At 38.9% G+C, this 11,763-nt stretch overlaps 1 protein-coding gene across 1 annotated transcript in view; it reads right to left on the bottom strand.

The window, feature by feature from the left end:
* Window positions 1-11,763, bottom strand: part of ST8SIA6 (ST8 alpha-N-acetyl-neuraminide alpha-2,8-sialyltransferase 6) — a 147,757-nt gene that overhangs the window by 49,264 nt on the left and 86,730 nt on the right. The window lies entirely within an intron of this gene.

Raw genomic sequence — 11,763 nt, 5'->3', positions numbered from 1 at the left:
TTGGTGAGTGCTGATTCACAGACCTGTACCCCTGGGGATAAAAATACATGTTTATAAAAAAATAAAAAATTTAAAAAAAAAATTTAATTCTGAATAGTACACTAAAAAAAAACAGATTAAGCTCAGTTAAGAGAGATGTATATACAGTGGCATAAAAAAATCTATAGGCTGGGCAATACAGTTTCTGAGGATCGCAGTCCCCAGTAAATTTCCTTCTACCTGAAATTTCATCAGTAAGTATTAATTCCTTCAATCACAGAAAAGCCGTTAGTCTTGAAGGGCTATCATTTCAATAGAAATGTTGAGGTCGTGGATGGTTTAGTTGGTTAAGCATCTGCCTGCCTTCAGCTCAGGTCATGATCCCAGGATCCAGGGACTGAGTCCTACATAGGGCTCCCTGCTCAGTGGGAAGTCTGCTTTTCCCTCCTCCTCTGCTCCTCACCCCCAAAGTTTGTGATTTGATCTCTCTCAGATAAATAAAATATTTTTTAAAAATTTGAAAAATTATAAGAAATAAACTAAAATACAAGGACCCTTTTGTGTAGAAAAAAAACCCTTAAATTTTCTTTAAATTAATATCTTAGTCATTAGTTGTCTATTATTTGAGATGAAGGCTCTGCATTAGAGATGGAATAAGTGTGGTGGGTGGAAAAGGGAGAGGGCCATGAAAAATCCTGTCAGAAACCACTCCCCACCCCTAGGGTCACCTGGGTGGCTCAGTGGGTTAAGCCTCTGCCTTTAGCTCAGGTCATGATCTCAGGGTCCTGGGATCAAGCCCTGCATCAGGCTCTCTGCTCATCAGGGAGCTTGCTTCCTCCTCTCTCTCTGCCTGCCTCTCTGCGTACTTGTGATCTCTCTCTGTCAAATAAATAAATAAAATCTTAAAAAAGAAAAGAAAAGAAGCCACTCCCCCATCTCCATCCAGCAAAATGCAGGGCCTCCAAACCTTCACTCTGGAAGAGGTATTTGTTATAGGTGGGCAAGGTCATCAACCAAGCTACTCCTCTCCCTCTGCAGCTTACCTTTCTTTTGGGTATCTCTGTCTTCAATGATGCTGCCAAAAATAAAAAAAATACATATATTTTTTCCCTTGGCTGCTGTTGGCCCGGCTAAGAAAATCTGAAAATCTTGAAAGACTATTTTTTAATAAAGGAGAGCAAAGCAAAAAACCATCACAGGAGAAGCTAAAAATAGTTTTACTCATATACAGGCTTCCAACCTTAACAGATTTACCTCATTCCCGTGGGTCTTGAGACTTGTCTTAGCATGCCAGGGAGCCTGAGAGATCTATATATTCTATCCCCAAAGCTTTGTCTAAATGTGACACTTCCTAGCTGGAGTAAATATTACCTGTCTCCACACGGTAGGAGAAACCCAGAGACTCTATAAGAAGTGTTAAGCTCAGGGAAAAAAGAATAAAAAAGAAAGAAAGAAAGAAAGAAAAAGAAATACACATTCAGCAACCTACCCAAGGCTCTCTCAATTTCTGGCTCTTCAGCAGAATCATGACACGGTGCCTGTGCTCTCCTGTCGGTAGAGTCTTATCTCCACCATGGCATGGTTTTTAGTCATTTCATCATATTTAAAACAGGATTCTATGTGTACCACAGTCTATCAGGCAAAGTAACAAAAGAACTGCTACCTCACAAAGCTCAATGAAAGAGAGATTGAAAAGAGAGAAGCCAAATACAAATTCTTCTCATTAAATCAATGAGAATTGTAACTGTATTTTAAGTCATCAGGATAAAATACAACAAAAAAAGTACAGTACGTATGAAATTACTATCACCTCCCAAAAACAAAATGTGTCAGGGTTTGAAGTTTTCTTTAAATGCCATTTATTAGGCAGAAAAGAATTAAATTTCTCATGATGTTTAGCTAAGTTGGATTAGTACAGAGAAGACAGAGAAGTAGAGACAGAGAAGAAGAAACTTTTGAAAATGAGACATGAAAGAAAAGATTGAGTGTAAAAGTTACAATCACAAAGCTGTGAGACAATCCTGAATGCCCTAATATATGAGAAATTTTTTTTTAAAGATTATTTATTTATTTATTTGACAGAGAGACATCACAAGTAGGCAGAGAGGCAGGCAGAGAGAGAGAGAGGGAAGCAGGCTCTCCGCTGAGCAGAGAGCCCGATGCGGGACTCGATCCCAGGACTCTGAGATCATGACCTGAGCCGAAGGCAGCGGATTAACCCACTGAGCCACCCAGGCGCCCCTATATGAGAAATTTTGAACACAGAAAAGACTTTTTCAAAAAATTATGGTAGCAAATTTTCCAAATGAGAACTATAAACCCACAAATCCAAAAAACTCAACAAACTGAAAATACAAGAGCTGTTTAGGGGAAAAAAAAAAAAAAGACTAGGGATGCCTGGGTAGCTCAGTCAGTTAAGCACCTGACTCATGATTTCTGCTCAGGTCATAATCTCAGGGTGGGGAGATCAAGCCCTGAGTAGAACTCCATGTTCAGTGGGGAGTCTGCTTGAGGATTTCTCTCCCTCTTCCTCTGTACCCCCTACTTGTGCAAGTCTGTTCTCTAAATACATACATAAATAAATATTTTTTAAAACTACACAAGACAAACAACAATAAATTTTTTTAAGCCAATGATAAAGAGAAAATCTTAAAAGTAATTAGAGAAAAGAGGGGTGCCTGGTGGCTCAGTCAGTTAAGTGTCTGATCTTAGGCTCAAGTCATGATCCCGGGATCCTGGGATCAAGCCCCATGTAGGGCTCCCTGCTAAGTAGGGAGTCTGTTTCTCCCTCTCTCTCTGCTCTCCCCACCCAGCTCATGCTCTCTCTCTCTCTCTCTCCCCCAAATAAATAAATCTTTTTTAAAAAGTAGTTAGAGAAAAGAAACATATTACATACATAGAAACAAAGCAAGATTATGGCAGACTTGTCAGAAACAATGGAAATCAGAAGATATGATTAGGGGCGCCTGGGTGGCTCAGTGGGTTAAGCCGCTGCCTTCGGCTCAGGTCATGATCTCAGAGTCCTGGGATCGAGTCCCGCATCGGGCTCTCTGCTCAGCGGAGAGCCTGCTTCCCTCTCTCTCTCTCTGCCTGCCTCTCCATCTACTTGTGATTTCTCTCTGTCAAATAAATAAATAAATAAAATCTTTAAAAAAAAAAAAAAAAAGAAGATATGATTAAAATAGAGAACATCATTTAGGGGATTGTCAACCTAGATTTCCACAGTCATCAAACCTTTCAAAAAAATGAGGGTAAAACAGGAACTTTTTCAGACATTCAAAGGCTGAAAGAATTCATACCAGCAAACCTGCAGTAGAAGGAATGCTAAGGGAGTCCTTTAGATGGAAGAAAAAGGAAACCGAAGTACCTCTGGCTCGATACAAAATAATGAAGATCACTAGAAGTGGTAAATATGTAAATATATAAAAGACCTTTTCTTTTTTTTTTTTCTACATCTCTTAAATAAATGACTGTTTAAAGGAAGTATAATAATAATATATTGGGGAGTTTATAACATATGTAGAAATCAATGCCTGACAACCACAGAACAAAGGCCAGAGAGGGGAATGATATAAATCACTTTGAAAGCCGATTGTGATGACAAGAAGACATATACAGTTGACCTTTAAACAACACAGGGGTTAGTAGTTGACCCCCCCGTGCAGTCAAAAATCCATATATAACTTTTGACTCTGAAAAAATTTAATTACCAATAGACTACTATTGACCAGAAACTTTGCCAATAACATAAACAGCCAATTAATACATATTTTGTATGTTAACTTACATGTATGATATACTGTATTCTTACAATAAGGAAAGCTAGAGAAAAGACACAGTTATTCAGAAGTCATTAGGAAGAGAAAATACATTTATAGTACTATAAAAAAACCCATATATAAGTGGACCCATGCAGTTCAAACCCATTTTGTTTAAGACAAAACTGTACTGCTCACTTAAAGCAATCAGTAAAAACAAAGCCATAAATAGTGAGGATGTAACCATAAAATGCTCAATCAAAAGAAGGGTGGAAAAGGAACAGATAGCAGGCAAACAGAAAACAAATAACACAATGGTAGATTTAAACCCAGCCATATGAATAATCCCATTAAGTGTAAATAATGTAAACATACAAAAGGCAGAGAATGTCATCTTGGATTTTAAATAAGCAGGAACCAATCACATATTATTTACAAGATAAGCATTTCATATGCATAAACAGGTTAAAAGTAAAAAGGTGAGAAGAGATATACCATAGTAGAACTAATTAATACAAAGCTATAGTGTCTGTACTCATATCAGACAAAGTACTTTTCTGAGCAAGAAATATTACCATGAAAAAAACAGGGTATGAGCAGGAGTTGATAAGAGAAAGAAATGAATAAAATCAAAAGCTGTTTTGTTTTAAAAATAAAGTTGACAAACTTACTGTCACATTGCTCAGGTGAAAAACAGACACAAATGACCAAGATGAGAACAATGCTGGAGACTGCAACACTGCAGTCCTACAGACATAAAAGTATATTAACAACTTTATGCCAAAAATTTTGACAACTTAGACACAATGGACATACTTCTTGAAAGACACAAACTACAAAAACTCTCTCAAGAAGAAATAGAGGTCAGAATCAGAGGGAGATGCAAGTAACCACAGAAAAGTGTTCAGGAGATGCAACATGGCTACCTTTGATGGTGGAGTTAAAATATAGAACAGTTCTGGTTCAAGGTGGTAACACAGAAAGATCCTGAACTTAGCTTGGTCACAGAGTCCACAGCTACAAATGAAACAATTTCCTCTTAAAACAAATCAAAACTAAACTAAACTAAAGCCTGGCTGAGTTACAGCTACACATTGTGGGGTGCCTGGGTAGCTCAGTCTGTTGGGTGTCTGCCTTCAGCTCAGGTGGTAATTCTAGAGGATAAAGCCCTACATCAGGCTCCCTGCTCAGGGCGAGAGACTGTTTCTCCCTCTTCCCCTCCCCCTGCTTGTGCTTTCTCTCCCCCTGCCCTTTCTAATAGATGGATGGAATTTTTAAACCACCACCACCACCAACAACAACAACAATTACACACTGAGCAAACAAGAGGGAAACCACATCAAAGTAAGTAGGAAAGGCTGGGACACAATCTCACCATAAACCCCATCCCCAATGCAGTGATCCACACTAGCAGGGAACTCCAAACCCAGAGATTCTCCCTGAGGGGCAGTTTTGAAGCCCATGTGCTGAATTTCAGCTTTCAAGACATACCCTTCACAGATGAGCCTTTAAAACATCTAACTTTGAAAAACAGTGGGGCTCCTGTCCCAAGAACCACAAGGTAGAAGCAACTGGAGAAACTGTTCTTCCAGTGCTTGTGGACTTGACTCACCCACCCCAAGACCCAGCTCAATGGCAGCTGAGTGCCCCAGACCTAAATGGAAGGAGGCTCACTGACATATATAAAGTACTGGCCTAAGGAGGCAGGCACCTTGTCGAACACACACATCTCAATCCTGCAGGACTATTCTCCAGGAGACTGATGGATGCCATCTTGATGTTCCCTCTGCTGTGCTCCAGAGCAGCAGTATATCCCAGAAGGAGCTTTCATACATCTGGGCCCTGATTTCTGCAGCTACCACCTTGACTGTCCAGCTCTAGAAGCCAGGGGAACTTACAGTCCTGGTTTTACGGGTCTGTAATAACAAGGGTCAGCCAGAAAGGAGCTCCTATCCCTTTCTGAAACCCCAATAGTTGTGATTGCTGTTGGAGCGACCTGTACATGACCTAGCTCTGGTGACCAGTGGGTTCACTGACAGATCCCACAGGTCTCTAACCAACAGAAAAAGAATTTTAAGCAGTGACTATCCTCAGGACACAACAAGAGACAACAGGCCCAGGAGCCTGGACGTTAGTGAGGGAGACCTAATAGCTAATCATTGTAACTGTGGCCTGAGAGGCAGGCTTCTAACTGAACATGCACCTGGGGGCTGACAGTAATCCTTTCCAGAGTCCTTGAGGGCAGGGTGCTGTCCTCATACTCACACTTCACAGTGCTCCAGAGTGCCAGCATCTTTTGGAGGGGAACTTTCCATGTCTGGTGTCATGGTTCATAATGCCAGTACCCCCGGCATTTGAGGTTGCCATCCAGGTGATACCTCTTGATTCTCTGGCTCCGGTAACTTCAGGGGCTTGCTTTTCTGGGTCTCATGGGACTGTGGCAACCAGTCAGACAGTTCTTGCCATGCTACCACCTGCAGGACACTGACCAGACAGTGAAGTGAGGCCCACCACTCAGTCTTTCTGTGAAGGAGGCCTCTTTGCTTGTCCTGGAGCTACAGTCTGAGGGGTAGGCTTCAGACTTGGCACACACTTATGGCCTATGGAGATGGCTTTCATAGAATGTAGGCTGTGGATATCATCTTGGCGCTCTCTCTGTGCTTTGCCCTAGATTGACTGTGTCATCCAGAAAAGAGGTCTACATTCCTCTGGGGCTTTGATTTTTGCTACTGCCATACATAGGAAACCTCCAGATCACCTGGTTCTGGTGGCTTAGGCTTACAGTACACAGGACCTTGTACATTGGTATACTTTAAAAAGTTGATGTCTGAGGTTCTAGCTTCCAGTGAGAACCTAGCCACTGAGATCCTCCCCTTTGGGATGCTGACAAGTACTGGCACATACTTAACTGCTTGAGGTGATGAAAACTGTAGTAGTCTGCTTGGAAAAGCACAAAGGTTTGAGATACAACCAAGAACTGGGGCAGGGCTGAGTCACAAGGTTCATATCCTACACTGGCCACTCCTTTTAGACTGGGTGAGGGGGTTGTTTCCTCTACTTTATGGAAACCATGATCTCAAGCAAAACTAAGAAACAGAAGAATATGTTCCACATGAAAGAAAAACAAAATCTCAAAAAAAAAAAAATGGAGATAAGTAACTTACCTGTTAAAGAGTTGAAAGTAATGGTCATAAAAATGCTCAAAGAACTGGGGAGAAGAATGGATAGGCATAGGAAAAACTTCAAAAATACAGAAAATATAAGAAAGAATTAAGTGGAAGTCACAGGGCTGTAGAATACAATAACTGGACTGAAAAATACACTAGAGGAGTTCCATAACAGTCTAGATGAAGCAGAAGAAAGGACCATTCAACTCAGAGACAAGACAGTGGAATTCACCCAATCAGAGCAGCAAAAAGAATAAAGGATTTAAAAAAAAAAGGGGGGGCATAGCTTAAGGGAACAATGAAACAACATTACATGGACTTCTGTTCATATCATTTGGCTCCCAGAAGAAAAAGAGAGAAAAGGGCATAAATCTTTAAAAAAAAAATTTATTCATTTATTTGACACAGAGAGAGAGATCACAAGTAGGCAGAGAGGAAGGCAAAGCGGGAGGGGGAAGCAGGCTTCCTGCTGAGCAAAGAGCCCAATGTGGGGCTCAATCCCAGGACCCTGAGGTCATGAGCTGAGCCGAAGGCAGAGGCTTAACCCACTGAACCACCCAGGCACCACAACGGGCAGAAATCTTATTAAAAAAAAAAATGGCTTAAAACTTCCCTAACCCAGAGAATGAAACAAATATACAGATCCAAAATGCCTGGAGACTTCCAAAAAAGAGGAACCTAATGAAATCCATATCAAGACATATTATAGTTAAAGTGTCAAAAGTTAAAGACAAGGAAAGAATATCAAAAGAAGCAAATCAAAAGAACACTTTTTACGTACACATAAGCAGAATTTTTATCAGAAACTTTGTAGAACAGACGAAAGTGGAATGATACATTCAAAGCACCAAAAGAAAAAGAACTTCCAACCAAGAATGTTCTACCCAGCAAAGTTATCATTCAAACTTGAAAAAGATAGAGTTTTACAGAAACACAAAAGTTAAAGAAGTTCATCACCATTAGATCAGTGTTAAAAGAAGTGTTAAAGGGACTAAACATTGAAACAAGGAGCATGAATTAGTAATGAAAACAAATGAATAATAAATCTCACTGGAAAGGTAAATATATAGTCAAGGTAGTAGATTAATCACTTATGAATCTAGTATGAAGGTTCAAAGAGAAAAAACCAAGATTACCTAAATATATAAATATACATATAAATAAATATATAAATATATAAAGCAAATATTAACACACCTAATGGGAGACATAAACAGCAATATAGTAATAGTATGGGACTTTAATAATGGATAGACCATCCAGCTGGAAAATCATTAAGGAAACATTAGCATTAAATGACACATTAGACCAGATGGTCTAAACAGAGATTTACAGAACATTCCATCCCAAAGAAGTGGAATATGCATTCTTCTCAAGTACAAATAGAACATTTTTCCAAGACAGATAATGTTAGGCAAAAAAACAAGTCTTAATAAATTTAATTTCTTCTTTGATCCATTGGTTGTTCAGTAGCATACTGATTAATATTCACATATCTGTGAATTTTCCAGGTTTCTTCATGCAGTCAGTATCAAGTTTTATACCATTGTGGTCAGAAAAGATGCTTGATATGATCATTTATTCTAAATTGTTAAACCACTGGTAGCTTGAAACTGACCAAGGTGGGAGTATTTACACCACAGGCATTGGCAAATGTGACAAATTAGGGCTTCCTCTTCCCTGATCAAGTTGTTAAATATGAATGAGTGCACGACTGCTCCTACAACTCACCTCAATTGGGCAGCTTGTTGACTTGGCTCAAAATTTTGCACTCCCTCTCCCACCCCCCATAGCCACCCTGGTTTGAGCTTTATGGAGGCCTTTCAAGACGGCCAAGTGAGACTTGGCTGCCACACCTAACTCTTTAAGCAAGACTCACCCACAGTGGTCCCAAGCCTCAGGGAAACAGAACTATCACATTAGGTCCAAACAGCAAATCCTACCTTGGAAATTAAAGGTGATTTTATCTCCACCAAGATTTTGAACAAATGCTTAAGGAAAAAAATTACACTACACTTTTACTTTGACTTCCTTGAGAAACAGAGTTTGTATCAATTTGAAATCATTCTTTCCTTTCTACCAAGCTTAAGCTAGAACATTAAAATTACCATCCATTGCCAATTAGAATAAAGGTGCATTATAAAATATGTATTGTCTTTAAAACATTTTTTTTTAGTGGCATACATCTCCCAACAAATTGTAGCTGGCTCTAATTTAATTTGATATTGAAAGATGTTAATCATACTGTATCTAATTTTACTAGTAAGTTAGCTGCATAGAAGATCTTCTGACTTTACAGTCACTGATATTTAAAACTAAGTCAACACATTATAGCAGACCTACCTATCACAAAGGAAGAAAGTTTCCTGGCCATTTTATAATCAGAAGGTAGTCCTCAAGCTACTTCCTTCCCAAGGTTGCTGTGTTCAGGGACTCTTTTGTATGTTGACTCTAGAAATGAAGCATTATACTCTAAAATTAAAAAGGGAAGACCAAAGAATAAGGGATATCAAAAGAAGCATTTTTTTCTATACACTTGTCCTTTCCTACTGAAAAATATATCACCAATCAGCTTTTTTTAGAGAATTAAAATTACCCTCATGATTTGTCAAATGGGAGCAGGACTGGAGTGGAAAACCATATGAGAAGGTAAAATTGCACACATGCCACAAATATGGGCTAATTTACAGGAGAAATATGTCTCTGTAAACCTTTCTTGTTAAGCAGAATGCTCTAAATCACATCATACTTTCTGCAAATTTATATTTATAGTTAGTTTTCAGTTACAAAGGATAGCCCGCATCCCAGAACCTTGAAAGATAGCTCTCTCTATGATATTACCCCATTTTTATGGATGGCATAACTAAAAGTTCTGAGAAGATGAACAGCTTGCTCAATATTGTATTGTAAGTGAATGAGCTAAGAATTAAACACATGACTTTTGATTCACAGTCTGGCTCTCTTTCTAATGTATCACACTGCATCTCATCTATTTTCATAATGAAACTGAAATTAATCCCATCAGAAATGTTTTCTAGTCCCAGGACATACAATAAATCATACTAAATAATGCAGCAAGTTATTTTCAAAAGAATAAATAATGTCTATTTAAATCATTATCAATAACACTCAAAATTCAAATTGTAAGTAACATTTGAAATGACACTAAGTAAATATATTAAAATTAAAAATATTATTCTAGAAACTTCTCTTTGGAGATAAAGACCCACATGCTATGATTAGTTTTATCTCAAGATATAAATAGGGCTTTTAAAAGCCCTATATAACTTCCAGTTAATTCATGTAATCTTTAAATACTTATGGGGTACTTATTAGATGTCTAGAAATTACCTTGAAGATATTAATCTATTAGTTCCATTTAAGTTGCTGAGGTACTAATTTAGTTTCCTATAATATCACTTCATGGTGAAAGCCAAGCTTTAAGTCTACAGAAATGCATGGAGAAACCCCAGTAATATTAAGTCAGTAGGTTTCTTTTTTTTTTTTTTTAATTTATTTATTTTAGAGAAAGAATACACAGGTAAGTAGAGGTAGGGACAGAGGGAGAAGAGAGAATCTCAAGCAGACCCCCTGGGGAGCACGGAGCCCAACACAGGGCTTGATCTCATGACCCTTAAATTACGACCTGAGTTGAAACCAAGAGTCAGTCACTTAACCCACTAAGCCCCCAGGTCCCCTAAGTCAGTAGGTTTTTAAGTGGTATTCCTGACTAGACCAGTTTTTTATATCTAGTTTCTACCAAACCCTTGAAGAGCTCAGGTCTGCAAGAAACCAAATGCTGCAAATAAGTATAATGCTCTAAGATTTTCAGTTAATACATCTGATCTTTTTTTTTTCTTTTCAGTGTAACAGTATTCATTGTTTTTGCACCACACCCAGTGCTCCATGCAATCCATGCCCTCTATAATACTCACCCCCTGGATCCCCCAACCTCCCACCCCCTGCCCCTTCAAAACCCTCAGATTGTTTTCCAGAGTCCATAGTCTCTCATGGTTCACCTCCCCTTCCAATTTCCCCCAACTCCCTTCTCCTCTATAACTCCCCTTGTCCTCCATGCTATTTGTTATGCTCCCCAAATAAGTGAAACCATATGATAATTGACTCTCTCTGCTTGACTTATTTCACGCAGCATAATCTCTTCCAGTCCCATCCATGTTGCTACAAAAGTTGGGTATTCATCCTTTCTGATGGAGGCATAATACTCCATAGTATGGACCACATCTTCCTTATCCATTCGTCCGTTGAAGGGCATCTTGGTTCTTTCCACAGTTTGGCGACTGTGGCCATTGCTGCTATAAACATTGGGGTACTGATGGCCCTTCTTTTCATGACATCTGTATCTTTGGGGTAAATACCCAGGAGTGCAATTGCAGGGTCATAGGGATGGGGCAAAACTTCTTAAAGAAATGGTTGATGAATGTATGACAGTTAACAAAAAGAAGTATATAGAAGTTATATTCAGTTGGGCTATGAATAGTACAGACATACCGTACTGACATATCATTCTCTAAAGGTGGAAGAATTCAATTTACATTGTGTTCAACTCTACGTGATAGTAGCTTCTATTTAGAATGCTGTGGCTATTGTCAACTGGCATAAGAGGGAGTGATCTTAAACTTTTATTTTCCCCATACATTCCATACACCCACAAGTTAAATATTCTAAAAAGACTCGGGAATTAATTCCTAAAAATGCCAGCGTTCTTCCTCATGGCCCCAGTGAAATCTCCAAACTGCCATATGTGAAAAAGTCAGATATTGATTTTTTTAGAAAAGAACACTTTCTCTGCCCTAGGCAATTAACTTTTGGATTTTTGATATTCATTACAGTGTAAGGCA

Source organism: Mustela nigripes, chromosome 6, assembly GCF_022355385.1.
Source record: "Mustela nigripes isolate SB6536 chromosome 6, MUSNIG.SB6536, whole genome shotgun sequence".
Classification (NCBI taxonomy): Eukaryota; Metazoa; Chordata; class Mammalia; order Carnivora; family Mustelidae; genus Mustela; species Mustela nigripes.
This window is presented reverse-complemented; position numbering and strand designations above follow the sequence as displayed.